This window comes from Portunus trituberculatus, chromosome 14 (assembly GCF_017591435.1).
Source record: "Portunus trituberculatus isolate SZX2019 chromosome 14, ASM1759143v1, whole genome shotgun sequence".
Lineage (NCBI taxonomy): Eukaryota > Metazoa > Arthropoda > Malacostraca > Decapoda > Portunidae > Portunus > Portunus trituberculatus.
In genome coordinates, this window is record NC_059268.1 from 12,216,552 (window position 1) to 12,240,345 (window position 23,794).

Consider the following 23,794-nt stretch of genomic DNA (forward strand, 5'->3'; position numbering starts at 1 on the left):
ATAATAATGATAATGAAAAATATATCAATAAAAACCATACAAGTTATTTTTCCCCACTTCCATTAACTTACACAATTTAGACCACAATAATGTCTTCCTTCCCTTTTCTTTTCATAATTTTTTCACTCTTTTCACCAATGCATAATAAAACGTCATCTTTTTTTTTCCCGAGTACTTTCAAGAATCCACTCACTTTAATCTCATATTTTACATCTCGGAGTAACATCATCTTTCCATCAACATATTTCCTCATACTTACATAATCTTTCCATCTACAACAGTAGGCTATGAATAACAGATGCCTTTATCGTTAGCCTTCCCGTTCCTTTATACGTCTATCATTACAGAACAGAACATTATCAAACTCCATCAAATTACTAACATACAAGCAACTTCCATAACGGAAAACACATCAAAGAAGCATTAAATTAGAGTTGGATCCGACATGCATGTTTCTCCATCCTTAACTCCATCAGTACTGGACACATTTTTTATCATGATTTATGGGTTATGATTAGACCATTTTATTTACATTAGGAAGGGTCTATGGAGGTTAGAAGATTAATGGCCACTATTCACTATTTCAATCCCCACATGAGCTTCTGAAACTGTATAAAATCACCAAATAGTAAGTGCAATGAATAAGAAATCACGTTATGGTACTGAAGGGATTCTGGGGTTCACAAGAAGATTCCAGAGATACTTGGATGTCTGATCTAATAATATCCTTTGCAGTATCATTGCATAGTGAGTTAGTGTTAGTCAGTAAATTAACATTCCAGGCGTACTTAGATGGTTAATCTAATACTAATAGTAGTAGCAGCAGTACCATTGCGTGCTGAGTTAGTGTCAGTCACCAAATTAACATCCTGTTCGATATGAGATTACTGGTGATTCGGGTGTGTGTGTGTGTGTGTGTGTGTGTGTGTGTGTGTGTGTGTGTGTGTGTGTGTGTGTGTGTGTGTGTGTGTGTGTGTGTGTGTGTGTGTGTGTGTGTGTGCAAACGTGTTAACCTGTTTTTAATTGGATATTAGGTGATGTTGTGTGTGTGTGTGTGTGTGTGTGTGTGTGTGTGTGTGTGTGTGTGTGTGTGTGTGTGTGTGTGTGTGTGTGTGTGTGTGTGTGTGTGTGTGTGTGTGTGTGTGTGTGTGTGTGTGTGTGTGTGTGTGTGTGTGTGTGTGTGTGTGTGTGTGTGTGTGTGTGTGTGTGTGTGTGTTTCTCTTTTGTTGCATAAAGTGTGTGTGTGTGTGTGTGTGTGTGTGTGTGTGTGTGTGTGTGTGTGTGTGTGTGTTCTTTTCCTGTTTTTCGTTATTGTGTGGGTATGTGTATACGTGTGTTAACCTGGTTTTAATTGGATATCAGGTGATGCTGTGTGTGTGTGTGTGTGTGTGTGTGTGTGTGTGTGTGTGTGTGTGTGTGTGTGTGTCATTCATCTCTTTTTTCACCTCGGTCGTCTGCTGAACACCCAGCCAGTCTTCCCCATTACGGAGCGAGCTCAGAGCTCATAGACCGATCTTCGGGTAGGACTGAGACCACAACACACTCCACACACCGGGAAAGCGAGGCCACAACCCCTCGAGTTACATCCCGTACCTATTTACTGCTAGGTGAACAGGGGCTACACATTAAGAGGCTTGCCCATTTGCCTCGCCGCTTACCGGGACTCGAACCCGGCCCTCTCGATTGTGAGTCGAGCGTGCTAACCACTACACTACGCGGTGTGTGTATTCCTGTGTCTTTCGTTGCATAAATTGTGTGTGTGTGTGTGTGTGTGTGTGTGTGTGTGTGTGTGTGTGTGTGTGTGTGTGTGTGTGTGTGTGTGTGTGTGTGTGTGTGTGTGTGTGTTGTCTTTCGTTGCTGTGTGTGTGTTCGTTCCCTTGTCTTTCGTTGCCGTGTGTGTGTGTGTGTGTGTGTGTGTGTGTGTGTGTGTGTGTGTGTGTGTGTGTGTGTGTGTGTGTGTGTGTTCCCTTGTCTTTTGTTGCTGTGTGTGTGTGTGTGTGTGTGTGTGTTTGGTAGTGGCGATGGTGGTGTTGATGGTGGTGTTGAAGATTCGAAATTTGTATTGTTTCATTTGTCATTAAAAAAATAAAATTCCTACTTATACATCTACTTATATTTTAGCGATTCTTTGTTTAGTCATTTATCTACATTATTTATTTTTGCATTTTTATTTTATCATTTTTTTACCCTACACTTCATTCTTTAATCATTAACTGAACATAACCATATATATTTTCATACATCATCATTACTAACATCAACATCATCATCACCAAAGCTACATAGATATAATTACAAGACAGCCATCACCACCATCATCTCCATCATCACCATCACCATTATTCCATAGCTACAAAACATCCCTCATCACCACTATCACATATAGCACAGGACAACCTCACCATCATCACCATCATCATAGAAATAAAGCTACAAGACATCCCTCATCACCGTCACCATTATCATCTCTCCCATTACTGCCCAGCCAATACTCAGCCAATGATTTAGATTCGCTCGCTTGCTGGAAATTCGAGATGGTCCTTCCTGTCCCCCCGCCGAGCCAGCGCTACGGACCACTTCAGTCTCACAGTCCATCATTCCTAGCGCCATAAATACATGCTTTTATCGTTACTTTTATGAGCACTTGTACCTCGGGGGAAATCAGTTTGGAATACTTTATTTTCTACTTAATTATGATTTTACGCGAGAGAGAGAGAGAGAGAGAGAGAGAGAGAGAGAGAGAGAGAGAGAGAGAGAGAGAGAGAGAGAGAGAGAGAGAGAGAGAGAGAGAGAGAGAGAGAGTAAATCCTCTCCTCTTTGACAGACTCACTTAACTGCTCTCCACTTGCTACGGTTGTCAGTGGGTGAATGAATGAATGAATGAATGAATGAATTTGCAGTGCCGCGAGAGCCTGACAATGAGAACAGACGGGTGTGACTGAGCGGCTTCCATGATGAGTAGCAAGACACACCACTTAACCACTACCGTTTGACGCGCCTCACTCTATATTTTCTTTGACGCGAGACTGGCGTTAATAGGAGATGATTTGAAGGCGTTTACTGGCACCAAACACAATGGAAAACTAAAGAAATCTGTACCGCAAACAGAGAGAGACAGAGAGAGAGAGAGAGATCTATTTACATTACCAACACGACTGAAATGTTAGCAATCTTGCCTTCTCCGCCACAACAGATGTTTACACACATGATATATACATACATAAGTACAAGCTAACACACACACACACACACACACACACACACAAGCAGGTAATGGTGGTTGTGTTCTGAGTGTCTCGCCATTGTAATCCCACGCAGCTCATCCCATTCTCCCGCGCAATACTATTGAGGATATACTAAGGAGAATCTAAATGTACATATTCGCAAGCAGCAGCAGCAGCAGCAGCAGCAGCAGTAGTAGTAGTAGTAGTAGTAGTAGTAGTAGTAGTAGTAGTAGTAGTAGTAGTAGAGGCAACAGAAGGCTGTCAGTAGGTCCACCATAGAGATTAATCATAATAACGAAGAAATGGGAGGAAGAAGAGGATTCATCCATCAACTGAAGCCCTACAGCTCTATGGAAGGCTTCAGATGTGTGTGTGTGTGTGTGTGTGTGTGTGTGTGTGTGTGTGTGTGTGTGTGTGTGTGTGTGTGTGTGTGTGTGTGTGTACGGATGTGGATTAGGGAATTGCGTTGTGGTACCCTCTTCCTGACACACACACACACACACACACACACACACACACACACACACACACACACACACACACACTTTCCAAATTAGAATCATGCATGACGTTGGCGTTGGCGTTAATTGGTGACAAGCAGCAATTTTTTCCACGGTCATGCAAACCTTAAATACTTTCTTTACTTTATTTTATACAATTCCATTCCTTGCATCATGGCGTCTTGAGGTTACAATAGGAGAGAGAGAGAGAGAGAGAGAGAGAGAGAGAGAGAGAGAGAGAGAGAGAGAGAGAGAGAGAGAGAGAGAGAGAGAGAGAGAGAGAGAGAGACAAGAAACGAGACACCTACAGCAAGAACGTAGAAATGGATATAGGAAAGCTAGAAACAAAATAGATAAAGAGAGATGGACCTAAAAATAAGACACCTATAGCAAGAACGTGAAAATAGATATAAAGACACAAGAAATAAGATAGATAGATAGATAGATAGATAGATAGAAAGACATGTTTGTAATGGGAAAAGAAAGATTGAGGATAGACAAGAAATATAACACCTTTAGAAAGAAAGAATATGAAAACAGATATATAGACAAACAGGAAGCAAAATTGATAAACAGAGACAGATGTTTGTAAAAGAAAACCACAAATTAGAAAGAGAGATACAGATAAACAAGAAATAAAGCACTATAGAAAAAAAGTTAAAATAGGAGATGTAGAGAAGCAAGATACAAAAGATTGAATAGGATACGTAGACGAAGCCAAAAGATAAACACATAAAGGAAACACAAACACAAGGAAGGCGATACAAATAAAAAAAAAATGGAACAAAAAATTATGGAATGATGGTAAACGCCAAAGGGAAAAAAAATAGATGGCACAGGAAAAAATAGTAACGTCACTCACGAATGTCATAAATTTAGAACACGGTTAGTTCTGGTTAGCTTCCGTCACGTTAGTTTTCAAACATCCTTCATTAAGAAAAACGGTTTATTTCTAACATTCCATGGAGAATATACCTTTTTTTTATTCCCTTGACATATTTTCTCTCCGTATTTATTTTTTCATTCCTGGGACCAGTAAAAATGACAAGAACACACGAACACACACACACACACACACACACACACACACACACACACACACAAAACGAGGAGGGAGCAAAAAGCGTGTAATGACCCTTGCACCACCACTACCACCACTGCCACCACGCCATACCACGCAACACCACCACCAGCGGGCCAATGATAGCGGCAAGGGTGGCGGCCGAATAATCGAATCCCGCACCCCGCAACGCACTCACTGTTGTTTTAAAAAGGGGGTTTTATTGCATTCATGCGGTTCATGCCTTGATGTGCAACCTTCCAGCTGAATTACCCTGCCTCGTCCCTTCCTCCCTTACCCCCGGCCTGCCTCCCTCCCTTCCTCCCTTCTGCAGCTGACAGCACCTGTCTCGCCCACCTCACCACCCGATGCCAAGGCCACTTTAGGGTTCAGGCTGTTCGTCCCGGGGAAATGAAGCATGACCTGCGGGAATTGTGCCTTATGCCGTGACTCTCATCTCGACGCCTCAGGGATGATTCATTGTGGCGTGACATGACGGCTGCCCTTACGATCTTTACCTGTTTGTCACTTATACTCGTGTCTCGTCAATTATTTCTCGCGAAAGGGAAGCACTGTGCAAGTGTAGGTTAAACATAGAAACCCAAATAAAGACTAGGAAGAAATCAGAAGAGAAGAAGTGGGAAATAGAGAAAAGGGAGCAAGAATGAGTCAATGAAATAAATTTGATGAGAGAGAGAGAGAGAGAGAGAGAGAGAGAGAGAGAGGAGGAGACTAACCTCAGAACACAACACTGAATCCTATGAAACGTGACACCGAAACTGCGTCCAATGAAACACGAAACCAAAGCAGCGAGCAGGACGTATCTGTTGAAGTGTTCGGGGCTCGGAATGAATAGCAAGGTTGAGGAGTGGCGGCAGGAATCATTATGCCCTGTGACTGTTCATCAATTCTCACGCCAAGCACACCCAAAAATTCCTTACCCAGAGAACCACAAACGCTCCTCGACAGGCAGCCTCCAATGCCCGGCCTGTTATTCACCGTCAGTTCGCTATCTTGCCTAGTGCACTGGATGGAAGATTGGATTTTTGCAAGACATGTTCTAACTCGTATATATTTCCCACCGAACCAAAGGAAAGCGATTTTTTTTGTGTGTGTGTGTGTGTGTGTGTGTGTGTGTGTGTGTGTGTGTGTGTGTGTGTGTGTGTGTGTTTTGCTTGCCAGTATCTGAGATTTGTTCGATTCTCACGTGTTTCCATGTAAAATATTCTTTACTGCATGGTACAGGCTTTCATTATCTCGACTTCTCTCTGCAAACACTTCTACTATGATAGTCAGACAAACACAGCTCCTTCATCTACATAGTAAAAAAAACAGGAAACTACACCGTAAAATGTTCACTATTTAGCATTATAAACTTTCATTATTTCAACTTATCTCTGCAAATCGGCCAATGGTGTTAACAAGACAGGCACTCGAGCACAGCACCTTAAATATCCACTCAAAAATCCTTACTAAACACTTTTCACGCACTTCACCTCTTCCTCTTCCTCCTCCTCCTCCTCCTCTTCCTCGTTCCCAAAATCTAAGCCAATACATCATTTTCACACTCCCAGTCCTCAGGAAGGTTCATGTCCAGACTTCCTTCGCTCATTAAAAGTTTGGTAATTCCGCAACTTTCTTTACTACAGCTATTATTTTTTTACTTCCTCCTCGGAACACAATAATGGCTGTCGAATATTTTGTCATCAGTTCACCCCAAAGTGTTGCGCCAGTTCAACTCTGCGACACTTCTGAATAGCTCTCTCTCTCTCTCTCTCTCTCTCTCTCTCTCTCTCTCTCTCTCTCTCTCTCTCTCTCTCTGAAACCCACCTCGAAACTTTTCTTCTTGCATTCAATTATTTGCCAACGATAAACAATATTTACGTCATGAAGTCGCATAACACCTGTACCAGATTTTCCCTGTGACACTTTCTGAATAGCTCTTCTCTCTTTCTTTCTCCCTCTCCTTCTGCGTCTCCCTCTCCTTCTCCATCTCCATATTCCTCTCCCTCTCTTTCTCTAACCCACCACGAAATGATAACCAATATTTACGTCACGAAATCGCATAACTAGTATATCAGATTTTTTCCTTGCTTGTCAAAGAGAGAAGCAGTAATACTCGTAACATACACCCACCTATAACTAATCACGTTCTTGTACTATCTCTGTATAGGCCCCGTTAGTAAGAATAGCGACAAAGGTAAAAGGTTAAAAGAAATACCTGGAATACATAACCCTTTACAATGTCTTCTGAGATCGATAAAATGACCTGTAAGTTTAGTTCGAAAGATTACATTTATAGCTCAAGTTGTTAATAATTATCTAACAGAACTTCATATTGCCTGTGGTTTAATCTTTTAGAAGGTAGTCAAATGAAATAAAGTGTCATTTCCAGTGAAGGAATTGAGAAACCAGTGTTTGCTTTCCATTCTTGAGCAAACACGTTAAATATAAACAACGCAGACATCACCTTTACGCGGTAGCTCCTATCTTTTTTAAAATGTGAATAAACGTTACAAGTTCTTAGTTCCAGTACTAACTAATATTACGCTGAACTGAATAGTGTGTTTCTTTTTCTTTTCTTTTTTTGTCTTTTTGCCATCATTTTGTAATCAATGTCTGAATAGAATGTTTACCTTTCTTTTCATTTCGTCGTCATCATTTGTAATCAAAGCCACAAAAAAGCACAACGAACCTTCGCCTGACGTTTGGTGTCCTTCAACAGACACCACACCAGCGCCTCGTCTCGCCGTTGTATCCTGCACGTGTGTGGCGAGTGTTTTTTTGTCGTGTGGTTCTCGTTTAGCATTTTAATAGCAGCCGCACCTCGCCCTGTCCGGCGCGGCACACGCATGACGGCCTCGTAAAGGGAGACACGGGCCACACACAAGCCCTCAAGGGACGTCGCCTTCAGGAGTACCACACAACGCTCTCTTTCCCGACCCTTCTCTCTTTCTCTCACACTCCTACTCGTGGCAACAAACAGCAACATGTGTAGAAGCTACACATTAATAAACTGGATGAAAAATCTTAAACCTTGCCTGCCACTACAACAGAGGCTCACTGTGAAGTTATCTAAGAAATAATGATCAATAAAATGGCTGTTATTAGTTGATATTGTTAAAACACTTTGGGTCGGATTCTCGTGGATGTTTTATTTCCATTGATGACGTAGAATTGTGTTAAACCTTTGCTAAAATCATGAAAGCATCCTTGAAAACCACAACTCCTCCTACTCCCAAACATTAAAAGTCGTCCTAAAGAGATGGATAAACGTTTTGAGAATAACCTCCACATCAAAATACATGCAAAAAATTATAGATTAATCAAGAACCTTCCTGATAATGCGACAATGAAAACAGAGATATGCCACGATATACAAGGAAATATAACAATTAAGACGATTCACAAGGACTTTATCTTCCTCTTCTTTTTCTCTTCCTTTTGTTTCATATTATAATGTTTTGTTTTTCATTCACTGTTATGTAAAAACTTCAAAAATTCCTCATGTTTTTCATCGAGCGAGTCTTGCCAAAGCCTCTGTAATTATGTATACAGCTTGGAAGGATCAAACTTATGCCCACATGATTAATTAAATTTCCAAGTGTGTGTGTGTGTGTGTGTGTGTGTGTGTGTGTGTGTGTGTGTGTGTGTGTGTGTGTGTGTGTGTGTGTGTGTGTGTGTGTGTGAAAGACGAATCGACATTATAAAGTCTGGTCGAAAAGTCTTGAGATGGCAGCCACACACACACACACACACACACACACACACACACACACACACACACACACACACACACACACACACACACACACACACACGAATACAATACCCTATACACATTTCTCTAACCTTCACATCTTCCTTTCTCTTTACACACCGTTTCCTATTGCCGAACTTCACGCCCCTCTCCCTCTCTCTCTCTCTCTCTCTCTCTCTCTCTCTCTCTCTCTCTCTCTCTCTCTCTCTCATACATGAATAATATACAATAACAGCACAACATAAAAAGCATAATAAATCAGATTCAGCGCAAAATAATTCCACTAATTCGTTTGCTGCATTAAAAGCTTCACTCTATCATGACAACTAGTTTTTTTTCTTCTTTTTTTTCCCAAACCTAAAATCTGGATCGTGTAAAAGGACGTGTCAGGCGAGACTGTTTCTGACGACCAGGGCGCGACACAAAGCCAGACGAGAGAAAAGTGCACACGAATTTATACTAACGCTCAACTCGGCTTTCCATAAATGACGGAGCTTTTATAAATCCCGATTATACGAGAAATTAAGCAGGAGTTTACACTGGTGCCTTGGAAAATGTTGGGCTTGGAGCGGAGAATGCCTAAATGTTTCTGTTTGTTCTTTTAAGTGTTGTAATGCATTGATTCAACACACTCGACTCTGCTCTCCATAAATGACGGAGCTTTTGTAAATTAACCAGAGAAAATAACCAGAATTTTAAACCGTATTCCAATGTTCTTTCAAATCTTAAGAGTTTCATTTGAGTGGTTCATGGATGCTAAAATATAATAATTTCAAACCGAGTCCATATCTTCACCGTTTCGATGCTATACAACTTTTCTCCTTTAATCTCTTCAGCACCGGGACGCATTTTCGTATTCATTATGGTTACTATTTGGCGATTTTATACACATATGCTGGGATTAGAATAGTAAAGATTCTGGCCATTAATCTTTTGACCTCCACAGACCCTTCCTGATGCAAGTAAATTCGTCTAGTCATATCCAAATATCAAGGTAAAAATGCGTCTCAGTGCTAAAGAGGTTAATAGCTATCCTTTTTAATACAATTTTGTCATAAACTCGTAAATTTTTCTGCAGCATAAAGAAGACAAAATTAACCTCTGTTTCCCCAATATTTTCTCTCCTGCGTCCCTTGCAAAAAGATTTTACACTTTTATGAAGGTCAGAAAGGACAACCAAAATGATGACCGCGTTCAAAATCACTATACGTACTGAAACCCGGAATGGTCACCGTAGAGTTATCATTTATCTTTTTCACTGAGATCTGCGACCTTTACAACTCACTAGAGGAACTTCCCTAATGAACATGCAAAGGCAGCGGATATGAGCACAGTGGCAAGACGTTATCCTGCAATTCTACTCTTCTTAACTTTGTCTCATGTTCCCTAAAGCCTTCCACAGTCATCAGGGTCAAGGTTGCGACGTAAATACTCCTTGAATAAAGCTGAGGGATGATTAACGACCTCCCTCTTTGTGATCCTAGAGAGGTCTTTGTGATTCTTTCAAATGAACGGAAGATGTGTTTTGTTCCGATGCTATTTTTGTATCAGAGAGAGAGAGAGAGAGAGAGAGAGAGAGAGAGAGAGAGAGAGAGAGAGAGAGAGATTAAATACTACAAAATCTTTCTCTCCTCTCCCTTCCTTTCCCCTCCACCTTCTCTTATCATTCAATCCCTATCGAGAGAGAGAGGGAGATCTGAAGTACTGTAGAAATCTCTCTCACACACACACACACACACACACACACACACACACACACACACACACACACACACACACAAAGGAAGCAACACAACCTTAGCAACACTTTCTTCACGCCATCCACAGCACAGTAACCAAACTCAATGATCACTAAATTCCTGCCAAAAAACACAACGGACTTCACCTTCAGCCTAGGAGCAAAACCACCACCACCACCACCACCACCACCACCACCACCACCACCACCACCACCACCACCACCACCACTACCTTTTTGCTTAGTACAGCTTGGACTTCTTCAAGGCAGTGATGGTGAAACTTTCGCTGCGCCTCGCCTTGCTATTTCCAAACCCTTTTCCTGGCAGCGTTCTAGTGGCGGTGACGGTAATAAGAAGGTACTAGGAGGAGGAGGAGGAGGAGGAGGAGGAGGAGGAGGAGGAGGAGGAGGATAAAAAGACGACTGGGAGAAAAGAAAAGCAAAAAAAAAAAAGGAATAAGAAAGAAGAGAAGAAGAATTAGAAGAATGATAACAACCACAACATCAGCAACAAAGTAGATAATAGAAAGAAGAACAAGAAGAACAAGAAGAATCAGAAGCATGCACCACCACCACCACCACCACAACGTAATGACTCGGAATAAACTGAACTGGGATTAACAGAAATGGCCCACACGAATCTCCACCAGTACAACCAACTTCTGTGCTTCTCCTTCCCTCTTTTAGCGCAGAGAAAAAAAAATGTAAAAATACGAAAAAAAAAAAAAAAACTGGCTTATCTGTTGTTTATACGCACTGTACGCCCCTCGCAGTTAACTCCCCGCGCAGAATAATATAGCCACCATCAAAGGACACGAACCCCCTCCAATAATCAATACCTGTAATCTTCTTCCCTTCTCTCCACACACTCGTCCGCCCCCTTCTTAGGATTCAACGCTTCTTTTTAACACGTCCCGTTCACCCGTGGCCTCTCTTTACTCCTCCAAGGTCACCAAACACACACTCACACTCACACACACACACAAAGAAAATGTGCGTGCGTGTCTGTCCAGAGTTACGACCGCTGGAGTAAACAAAAAGTAAACAAAAGCGCCGCCGTCACGTCAGATAAACGTTCGCTTCGGTACAGAGAGAAAATAAATAGCCCACAATGCACAGCGATTACAAAAAAGTTAATAGAAAAAACTCGCGTGTATCGCCACAGAAGTTTGGGAGTTGTTTTTTTTTTTTTGTGATAACGTAAAACTCGTGAACCTCAAGGCTTTTATTACGTTAACTAAGGAATTTACTCGTATTTGATTTACTCGTACAATTAAGAGGAGTTCCGTTTGTTCCTAAAATGCAGACACACTCAGGAATGCAGGTAATTCAATTAGAATCTTGCTTTCCACACGTGACAGGAGATCGTCCCCCTTTTTCTTTTTGTACAATACTCAGTTCGTGTTTATGTTTCGCTGCTCAAACTTGACTAGTATTGTTTTTATTTTGATTTATCGCTTGTTCGAAATACCTAAAAAAAATCTTCAGTTCATTGTTTTACCTTTCCTTGTAATGTATAATGCCTGAAAGAAAGGATTGATAAACTACTACTACTACTACTACTACTACTACTACTACTACTACTACAACAACACAGTTTCTAATGCTCTTCAAACTACTCAACACTTTAAAATACAACAAAAAACACCAATACAAACGACACACACACACACACACAGTTTCTAATGCTCTTCAAACTACTCCACACTTTAAAATACAACAAAAAACACCAATACAAACGACACACACACACACACACACACAGACACACACATCCACCACTATTTTTACATCCACCGACTGCATAACCCTCATGCACTCCTAAACACTCCCACTTCCCTCACTCCTACCCCTCTCTCCCTCGCGACCACCCTCCCTCGCAGGCTCCTCCTTCTCATTCCAAGGTACGTCCATACAAGTCCTCCCGACCGGAAAACGCGCTAAGGAGGGCGTGTTTCAGGGTCTCAATATTAGCAAAGGTGCCTCCCTCCTAGCCCTCCTCTCCCTCCTCCTCCGACTCCTCCTCCCGCTACCACTCTCATGTCCCCGCCGGTATTAAAAAGGAAACTCAAAATGGATATGAAAACGCAACGGGAGGAAGAAAAATGTTTGAAGATAAAATGTTGCAAGTTTGAGAAATTGTGGGTTAATTTTGAGGAGAGAGAGAGAGAGAGAGAGAGAGAGAGAGAGAGAGAGAGAGAGAGAGAGAGAGAGAGAGAGAGAGAGAGAGAGAGAGAGAGAGAGAGAGAGAGAGAGAGATTGTTTGCAGTAAAGGGGAAATCCTGGCCACAAGCACAGGTAGATAGAATTAAAGGATTACCAACACTGTAGGAATGAGGAAAATATTTATTGTTTGAATAAAGACAAGTTTGGTATATCCTGTCAGAGAGAGAGAGAGAGAGAGAGAGAGAGAGAGAGAGAGAGAGAGAGAGAGAGAGAGAGAGAGAGAGAGAGAGAGAGAGAGAGAGAGAGAGAGAGAATCCAAACCAACCGATTCCTCCCACCACACATACATACACGCACACACAAGCTCACACGCACGCACGCACGCACGCACACAAGTCAACACAAACAAGCCTAACCAAACAAAAGCAAAATTTTATCACTCCATCCCGTTGTGATCATTACATTTGCGAAGCTGAGGACACACACACACACACACACACACACACACACACACACACACACACACACACACACACACACACACACACACACACACACACACACACACACACACACACACACGAATTGGTTTTTCTTTCATCATTTTATTTCTACTCCAAGAAAAAGATGATTGAAAATAAGATGGCATAAAATATACACTTTTTTTTTTTTTTATTCCTCTCTTTCCCTCTCGATTTCAATTCCTTCTCTTTATCTCCTTCTCGTTCCTAACCTTTTTCTACTCTCTTCCTCTCTTCTCCTATTTCTCTTCTTCTTTTTTCGTGTAGTATTATCTTTCTTCCTCTTTTCCCTTTCTTTGTTCTCTTTCTATCTCCTGTTTCTCAATCTTCTCCTCCTCCTCCTCCTCCTCCTCTTCTTCTTGTTACACTGGTATGGTTTCGTCTTTCCTTATGTGTTTCTTCTTCTCTTCATTCTCTTCTGTTATTTTTATTCCACTTTTCCTCTCCTCCTCCTTCCCATCCTCCTCCTTCTCTTCCTCATCTTTTTCTTTCAACTCTTATTTACTATCCTCCTCCTCTTACTAATCTTTTCTATCCTTCTTGCTATGTTTCCTTTCTTGTTTCCTTTCTTCCTATCTATCCTCTTCCTCGTCTTCCTCTTCCTCCTCCTCCTCCTCCTCCTCCTCTTGGTCCTACTCTCCTTTCCTCTTCTTTTTTCTCTTACTGCACACTCCTCCTTTTTATCTACCTCCTCCTCTTACACTCTTTTCCCTCTTCTTTTCCTCCTAGTACACACTCTTTACTACTCTCCTCCTCCTCCTCCTCCTCCTCCTCCTCCTCCTCCTCCTCCTCTTCCTGCTCCTCCTCCTCTATTTCCTCTTCGTGCACCCTCACCTCTCTTCTCACCCTTCCTCTTCGACTTTTTCCTCGCACCCTCCTACCCTTCTCCTCTTCCTCCTCCTCCTGTTCCTCCTCCTCTTCTTCCTACGCACCCTTCACAACGGCGTGCCAATGAGTCAGTCTTTTGTTTCCATTGGCCGGACAAGGGGATTAGAAGCTCTTAAATAACAATGATCGATTCTAAATATCACCTGATTCCGGCGAGAAAGAAAGGGAGGGAAGGGAGGAGCTGGAGAGGTGATGGAAACAGGAGAGGAGACTATGACTGGGGAGTGTGACGGTTGGAGAGATGGAAGGAGAGATAAGGGGAGAGAGAGAGAGAGAGAAGGAGAGAGAGAATAATGGTGAGAGGAGAGATTAAGAGACAGAGAGGCTTAATGCAGAAATCAAAGTTATGTGTATGCTATAATGTGGCTCCTTCCCATCCTCCTCCTCCTCCTCCTCCTCCTCCTCCTCCTCCTCCTCCTCCTCCTCCTCCTCTGCTCAGCTTAACAAAAACAAACTTCAACATTCGGAATTTTTCTCCCCAAAAGTAATGATCAGCTATTGTGCGTGGAGGTATCATTATCGAGAGAGAGAGAGAGAGAGAGAGAGAGAGAGAGAGAGAGAGAGAGAGAGAGAGAGAGAGAGAGAGAGAGAGAGAGAGAGAGAGAGAGAGAGAGAGAGAGAGAGAGAGAGAGAGAGAGAGAGAGAGAGAGACAGACAGACAGACAGACAGACAGACAGACAGACAGACAGACAGACAGACAGACAGACAGACAGACAGACAGACAGACAGACAGACAGACAGACAGACAGACAGACAGAGGCAGAAGAAAAGAGAGAGAGAAAGAGAAAATATCAGGAATCAAGCTATATGTCAAGCGAAATAGTAGACAATAATAATAATAATAATAATAATAATAATAATACAATAATGATAATAATAATAAAAATAATAACACGGCCCCTTACATCGCCGAAACTTGCATGAGACAATAAGAAAGCCGTCGCAAATTGCTGTAATACAACGCCACATTAGGGTAATATTATGGCCGGGCTTGCCTGAGCGAAATTGTATGCAGGACGAAAGAAGAAGTGGAATTAAAACAGCAAGCACGACAACAAAAGCCAAACAAACGAGGAAAAAAAAATCAGGGAAAGAGAAAATGGAGAACTAGAGAAACAAGAACAAGAATAGAAAGAATAAACAAAATAAAGGGGAAGAGAAACGAGAGAAAATGCAAGAACAAAGAGAGGAAAAACAGGATAATAATGATGATGATGGTAATGATGATGAACATAATGGAGGAGGAAGAGTGGGGAGGAGGGAAGAAGAGGAGGAGGAGGAGGAGGAGGAAGAGTGGGAGTGAGGGAAAAGGAGGAGGAGGAGGAGGAGGAGGAGGAGGAGGACATGAATACTATAGGCAGGAGACGAATAAATGTATATAAAGAACAAATACTACAGAAGACAGAAGAAGAAGAAGAAGAAGAAGAAGAAGAAGAAAAAAAAAAAAAAAAAAAAAAGAAAAAGGAGAAAAAGAGAGGAAACAGGAGAGAAAGCACAACAACAACAACAACAACAACAACAACAACAACAACAACAACAACAACAACAACAACAACAACAACAACAAGATGAAGAAAAAGAAGAGGAAGACAGTCACATCACACAATAGTGACCTACAGCTTTTATTTTTAGTATACATATTTCTTTTTATTATTGTGGCATTTTTTTCATCTTTCTTTTGTCCTGAAATGAACAAATGCTTTCAACTTTGCATTGTCTTCGTTTTATTTTTTTTTTTTTTCCTTTCTTGTTCTCTTTTTATATTGAAGTTGTGCATTTCAACGGGAAAAAGAGAAAATTTGTGAACTGATGAATGCCAAGGAAAATGGTAAGAGAAACAGAGGAAAAGAAAAGAAAAGAAAGAAAGAGAAATATCTAAACATGTAAAGCGAAGGAGAGATAAAAGAAAGGCAAATACAAATAGCGAAGAGAGAAAACACGAAAGGAAATATGTAAAGAAAATATCGAGGAATAACGAAACAAAGATTTAAGAGAAAGAATGTGAAAGGAAAATAAGAATAGAATTTCTTTTGATAAATAGAATGGAAGTAAAGAGAGTAAAGATGGAAGAAAGAAAGAAAAAGAGGACACACACACACACACACACACACACACACACACACTGACACGCCACACATCCCAGTCAGAAAATAAAAGACAAAAAAATATAAATAAATAAATAAAGGCATCATCATGGCTTCTCGTCCCTCCAAAAAAGGGAAAACCAGCAAAAATGTAATAACTTAAGTAAATATGCAAGAAAGAAAATAGTTGCTGGAATAGAGATCAAACGAGGCTTTTTTTAGTATCTTCCTTTTTGTCTCTGTCTTCTCGTGGTGGTGGTGGTGTTGATGATGGTGGTGGTGGTCGTGGTGGTCGTGGTGGTGATGGTGGCGGTGGTGGTGGTGGTGATCTAAGACAGGACAATAGATTACGAGGATTTTTGGTGCATTAATATGTAGACATAATATATACATGTGAGTTTATTAAATCTATGAATAAATAGGTTAGATTAGGTAAGCTTGGTTTCAGGTTAGGTTAGGTTAGGTTAGGTTAGGTTAGGTTAACCCCTTCAATACTGGGACACATTTCACCTTGAGATTTGTGTACGATTAGACCATTTTATTGACATTTGGAAGGGTCTATGGAGCTCATAAGATTAATGGCTACAGTCTTTTACTATTCTAATCCCAACATATGTTTCTGAAGCTGAATAAAATCACTAGATAGTAAGCAGAATGAATATGAAAACGCGTCATGGTACTGAAGGGATTAAGTTGAATAGGACCACTATTTCTTTACAAGCCTTACAAAAAATACACGTATATAAAATACAATTAAATCATATTAGCAATTAGCGTCATTATTTTCTCCCCATTTAAATTTGCATAGTCTTAATTACTCCCACTCAGCGTAATTTTATATATAAATGTCAGCTTTACTCTTTCTAAATTTGAAGCAAGTTAAAGTAAAATGTTTCCTTTGCAATGTTCGCTATACTGAGTTCAGCTTTATCCGACACCCCTCTCCCTCTCCCTCTCCCTCTCCCTCTTCCTCTCCCTTTCCCTCTCTGTAACACCACTTCGGACACACACACACACACACACACACACACACACACACACACACACACACACAGTCCTACAGAAGTGTCTGCTAAAGGAGGTCTGCATTCGTCGCCACCTCCTCTCCACCACCACCACCACTACCTCCACTAACACCACCACCACCACTACCTCCACCAGCACCACCACCTCCCCCACAACCTCCACCACCACCACCTAGCGCAGTGGATCGGTTGAAAATATTTACGACTGGAAAAAAACTATAAGCAAATAAAAAAAAGTAACAGTGATGAGAGAGAGAGAGAGAGAGAGAGAGAGAGAGAGAGAGAGAGAGAGAGAGAGAGAGAGAGAGAGAGAGAGACTGATCCCCAGCTCATCTCATGGGTTGCAAAGGAATGAGGGAGAGAGAGAGGGGACAGAGGGGAAGGAGGGAGGAAAAGAGGAAGGGACAAGCAGAGATATGGAAAGATGAAGGAGAGGAAGGAAAGGAGGAAGGAAAGAGGAAAGATGAAGGAAGGATGGAAGGAAAGAAGGAGATACGAGACGAAAAATTTATACCATACAACAAAATTATGGTACACAACTACACTATCTCCCTCTCCCTCTCTCTCTCTCTCTCTCTCTCTCTCTCTCTCTCTCTCTCTCTTTCCAGCTTGTCTTGCCCCGAGTCACGAGATGTATACATTTGAACGAGGGAAAGTATCTCAAAATAAACGCGATTCTAAAAAGACATCCGTGACTTGAAAACCGAACAAGATATCTGGCACACAGAGAGAGAGAGAGAGAGAGAGAGAGAGAGAGAGAGAGAGAGAGAGAGAGAGAGAGAGAGAGAGAGAGAGAGAGAGAGTGTGTGTGTGTGTGTAAGGAGGAACGACGTCGGATAAGGATGGACGGAAGGGATGAGGGAATAAGACACGAAGGAAGGAGGGAAGGACATGTCTGGTGGCGAGAGGATGAAGGAAAGGATGGAAGGAAGATCTACTAGAAAGGAAGGATACTCGTAGTCATGGAGGAAAGGAAGGGAAGGAGAGAGTGGAAGGAGGGGGTAGAAGAGAGCAAATAAAAGAGGAAGACAAATTTTGGGAGAGAGAGAGAGAGAGAGAGAGAGAGAGAGAGAGAGAGAGAGAGAGAGAGAGAGAGAGAGAGAGAGAGAGAGAGAGAGAGAGAGAGAGAGAGAATAGGAAGCAAGAAATACATAAAAAGGGAAGATTTCGTGGGAGAACGAAGTGAAGGAGGTAGTAAATAAGGTTTTTACCAAATAGATAAAGAAGGAGAGTTGTAGAGAAAAATACTAATAGATAAACAGATCACGAGCACTGCCGCCATCATCATCATCGTCATCATCATCAAAAATACATTTAGAAATAAGGAAGGAAGAAAAGTGAGAAGCTTTTATGAAAGAACTGCAATATATAGCAAAATAAATTAACCTTCTTATTTCTTTCTGATTTACATGACTTTGCAAACGCTCTAAAATAATGTAACAGATCAAAATACATTACTGAATAGGTTGAGTCCACGCTGGAAACCTTTCAATCTGAATTTTTTGAACGATTTGATACTTTGGGAACATAATCAACCAACTGAGAGGATGTGCTTGATCTGAAAACCGGCACAAACTTCAACGAGTATACACAAATTTTCTATAAATGCTTCGTAGATTGATCACTTTCCAAACGTTAGAAATGAATTGCTTGTTGTGGAACGCCATCAACCAACCGAGATAATAGTCTAGTTTTGCGAATTGAGCCAAATAACTTTAACCATTTCAGATCAATTTTTCAGAGAGATTTTTCCAGAGCCAAAATTTTGCACAACTTATAATTTCACTGCATACATCGCCAGCACATCAACAGGAGTAAATAAGCGACGACCCTGAGCGGAGTTGTGTTTAGTCAGACCTGCTTAACCTGATTAGATATTTGTGTTGCTCTTGCATTACTTAACATAAAATCACCGCTAGTCTTTTAGATCTGTGAACGACGTGAAAAATTATCATACTCCTGTTAACCCCTTCAATACTGGGGCACATTTTTACCTTGAGATTTGTGTACGATTAGACCATTTTATTAACATTAAGAGGGGTCTATGGAGGTCAGAAGATTAATGGCTAGAGTCTTCACTATTCTAGCCCCAAAATAAGTATCTGAAGCTGTATAAAATCATCAAATAGTAAGTGGAATGAATATGAAAACGCGTATATGGTCTTCAAGAGGCACGGCACTTGAGGTCACTGTAGTTGGCGTCCATATATTAGTAGATGTTACAGTATTATAGAATTACTTCCACCTTATAATAGACTAAAAGCTTCAAATTCTTACTTTTGCTTGTAATTAACACTGTATTGCTCTAAAGGTTATCTATGTAGAATTTCAAGTTACAAACAAACCGACAGACACTAACAACATTGTATTCCTCTAAAGGCCACAATTATTTAGAATTTCAAGTTACAGACACACAGACGGACAGAGAGACAGATTTAGCTAGATTGCACATGCCAGTCCGATAAGGTACGAAAAAATGCAAGGATTATGACTATTACAGAGAATTTACCGAGGATAAAAACGGTTTCGTCCACCAAAGTGAGACGAGCATGATTCAGTAAATTTATTAGCATTTCCTGGGATTAGTGAGTCACTGGTTCGAGGCTTCACGGGAGATACAAATTCTGGAGTCTAGTTTGCTCGCTTGTCCCAAAATCAGAGGGCGACTCAACTGTTAAAATGGCAACTCGACTGTTTTAACTAATTTCTAAATGCTAATCTTTTTTGTTAGTTTGTCCGTTAAGCTAAATTTTACACACTATTTTCTCTCTCTATCACTATTCGTTGGTAATGCAAATTCTAATAATAATCTTTCTCTCACGTCTTATAGTTGAGATGGTTAATTCAACTCCATAGTATTAATTTGCACCCATTCGTTTCATTTGTTGCAGTCAGTTAAGCTAAATTTCACATACATTGCATTTTATTTTTTTTTTTCTCCTTGATAAAAGTCATACTGCATCTCTGTCTTACTTCATAGACTCCATAGAACCAAAATCGAAGGGGAGCGGAACTTAGATCTAATTCTTTAACGCTATTTTTCACTGGTCCTCGTTGTTCGTTCATCTGCTGGGCAAAAAAAAAAGAAAAACACTGCATTTTCTTTCTTCTCCTTGATAAAATAAATTCCGGAGTCTATCTTTCTCTCTCTCTTATCTTTGGTTTGTACTCATCCCGTGTTTAGGTTTTTACCAGTTTAGCTAAATATCACACGGTACGTTGTCTTTATTCTCGACTCCTTCCTCGAATATCATAACTGTAATTCTCGCAGCATACCAGACAGTTTGCTTCACGAAGACTTTTTTAGAACTTACACAAATGAAGGATTTTTTTTTTCTCTTCTTTTTTGTCCTCATTACCGTATTCAACTTGACGAAAACAACAGCCATAGAATTAAGCACAGTAGTAGTAGTAGTAGTAGTAGTAGTAGTAGTAGTAGTAGTAGTAGTAGATGCCAGTCCGTAAAATGGCACTTTAATTAACCCCAAACTTTACGTACACTGAAACATCAAGGCTACTGTTCTTTTTTTATCTATTTTTTTCCAAACGTTTGACAAACCCAACTTTCTGTGATGCTAGCGACAGTAACTTTTTAGATGTGTGTGTGTGTGTGTGTGTGTGTGTGTGTGTGTGTGTGTGTGTGTGTGTGTGTGTGTGTGTGTGTGTCACTCAAAATTCAATGGGAGGACAAGGTATTTAGAAGAGAGGCACCACTCGGATACCGCTAGGAGTAGGGGGATGTGCTTCACTTAATTTGCCCTCCTCAGTCCCCCATCAGCCCTGCCAGCACTTCCGCAACAGACAGGACTTGGTGGCTTCGTTGCTCCGGCGCGCTTCACCCACTGAGGGAATTCGAAGCATCCCAGTAACCAAATCAAACCGGTAACGAGTAATTCACACACACACACACACACACACACACAGGTAATCATTCAGAAGAGTCAGGTGAAACATGATTCTCTTACCACTCGTCTCTCTCCGCTTAGCCTGGTCATCTCCCACCTGCCAGCCCTCCGCGATACCTTACAGACACACTACCAACACTATCACTGAACTATGTATGCATCAATACTGAGCACCATATCAATATTCACAAATTCGCAGCATCCTTGACTTCGTTACATCTCTTCTAATCCCACACACCCACCTTCAAGAGACCAAATTAACAAGATTTTGCAGCGATCCGAATCAGTCCCTACCATAAATCTAACGAAGGGGGCAAGAGGAAGCAAAAAACCTACATGAGGCATATGAGCACACAAATTGTATCCATACATGGTGACAGTCATTTTGGTCAAATTGTTTATGTCTACTACGGTATACTGTCACGTACGCTACTGACGCTCGACGAACTGTATCACTCATGGTGAAGAGACACTGCCATGATCTTCAAAACAGATCTGATGAGAGAGAGAGAGAGAGAGAGAGAGAGAGAGAGAGAGAGAGAGAGAGAGAGAGAGAAATGACTCCTGAGGTTAAGGAACGTGTCAATGTTCTATTCCAAGGCTAGTCGACCCGAGTTTATAACGTCGATTTAGCTTACGATTACGCACACACACACACACACACACACACACACACACACACACACCTGCCCGCTCGACGCTGCTGCAGAAGGAAGAGGACAGAGCGGGAAGGTCGGCCTCACCTGGACAGTTATCCAGCCGTTGCACCCCTGGCACTCTCCCTGTCACTCCGGCAGGGCATTAAAGGCACTCACACACACACACCGCAAGGCGCGTTTCCAGCTGCCCCGCTAATAGCCACCCTCGGGCACCGTCACGCCCAACCTTCAGCACCGTCAATGGAACACTGGGCTGCGAGTAACCAGCGAGTCTCTCTCTCTTTCTCTCTCCCCCTCTCTCTCTCGCACTCTCTCACTCTCTCTACTTCCCTCCCCCACCCCTACGCTCCCGCCTCCTTGCCAGGCGCACGAGCACACCACCCTCAGGAACATTCAGCTCAAGAGACTCTATTTATCCGAGCAGAGCCACATCAGTATAGGGTAAGGGTTCGAGGTGTGCAGGGGTTGCTGGACAGGTATGCCCATTCACCCCTGACTATTATCCGTGTGATGTATGTATATGTGTATGTGTGTCTGTGTCTGTCAGTCTGTGTGTGTCGTGTCAGCGTGAACGTGCGTGGTGTAGGTTAGCTCGAGGCCTCGTAGTACAACCATGTGTTGGGTCCGCCGTCGCCACACGCTACCACCTGGCGGCGGAAAGTGGCGAGTCCCAGCCGACCCATTGATCTGGCACCACGGAAGACGGAGACAGCCTCACTTCCAGACTAACCTGCACGCCCTCGGGAGTCACACCGCACCACACGACGGCTAAGCTATCTAGCGAGCAGCGGCTGGGGCTCAAGAACTCGAAGCGCAGCCACCAGCGGTCCGGGTCCATTCATTAATCCCATCTCGCAAGTTCCTCGTGCTTTTCATAATGATTCGTGGTAGTCGGGACATCGATACGGGACGGAAATGTGGCTTTGGAGTAAAATCAGCTTGTCGGGGAGAGAGACACGGCTGGCTAGACGGCTCAACAAGTGTTTCGAGCAGGGTTTGTGGGCCCCCTCCTCCTCCTCCTCCTTCTCCTCCTCATCTTCCTTCTCCACTCCCCCCGCTCCTCCCCATCCTCCTTCTCTCATCATCTAACCAGTAAGGGAAGAAAGAAATGAGTGAGGGATTACAAGCAGCAGAAAACGCTTCTCATATCAATTAAAAACACTCTTCCTCGAACATTTCTCCCTCCTTCACACACACACACACACACACACACGTTAGGTCTATACTCACAAACGCTTCGCTCAATTATTTTCTATGGCCACAGATGATAAGCCTGGTTTTCAAGTGTCTTTTTTCCTATTAATAATATAGAAATGTTATTGATATGTCACTGCAGCAATAAAAAAAAACACCCATAACCTCTTTCTGAAGTAGTGGAGGTGCAGAAAGAAGTGTTTCAAAATGAGGTTGGAAAAAAATTGCAAGTGAAATTGCTACCCTTGTCAGACTGAATTTGTTTTGGAATTCCTACCGAGGTGAAAAAATGTATTAAATGTTTTACAATGGTCTTTGATGTGATGTTTTTTAAGAGGGAATGCTTCGGGGTACCTGGTAGTGGGATCCATGAGGGTTAACAAATACTGATTCCCTCGTTTGGTTTTGGGTAAGGGCCCTACGCAGTCCAGAACGATCTTTTCGAAGGGCTCCGTCTGAACTGGAATAGGCGTCAGAGGAGCTGGCACAAGGCGTTCGTTAGGCTTACCCACAATTTGACATATATGACATGTTTTTACATAGTGTGACATCATTTTTCATTCCTGGCAGAAAAAAATGTTGAAGAGCCTTCTTGTAGGTTTTTTGGATGCCTAGATGACCTGACAATCCATCATGAGCTAGTTCTACAATGGCTGGTCTTACAGACAAGGGGATGACAACTTCATGTGTTTCTGACCAGGTGTCTAGTTAATTCAGTTCAGGAGGTCTGTAGGAACGCATCAGGACTCCTTCCTGATAATAAAAACAAGGCAATTTAGACATATCCTTTGTCTCACTGGCAACACGTCTGATCTTAGCCAAAGTGAGATCCAGTTCCTGAGCATTAATCAAATTCTCCTTTGAAATGATGTTATTGTACAAGTTGTCAGTAGAGGCAGTCATTGGTGGAGGAGGTGGTGAAAGGGTAGGAGACTTAGACTGAGACCTGGTGACTGCACACACTGGGAAGAAGTGAGGGGATGTTTCGTCCAGGGTCTTAGTGGGACTAGCTAGGGCCACTGGTTTCTTGTTCTCAAAGGTGTTAGGTTTAGGGGCCACAAAAGGATGT

General features: G+C 41.9%; 1 protein-coding gene across 1 annotated transcript in view; it reads right to left on the reverse strand.

The window, feature by feature from the left end:
• Window positions 1-21,803, reverse strand: part of LOC123503538 (whirlin-like) — a 305,666-nt gene extending 283,863 nt beyond the window's left edge. Inside the window, 1 exon segment of the mRNA XM_045253385.1 lies at window positions 21,616-21,803. The gene's annotated coding sequence lies outside the window, so the exon portion shown is untranslated.
• Window positions 21,804-23,794: the final 1,991 nt, after the last annotated feature.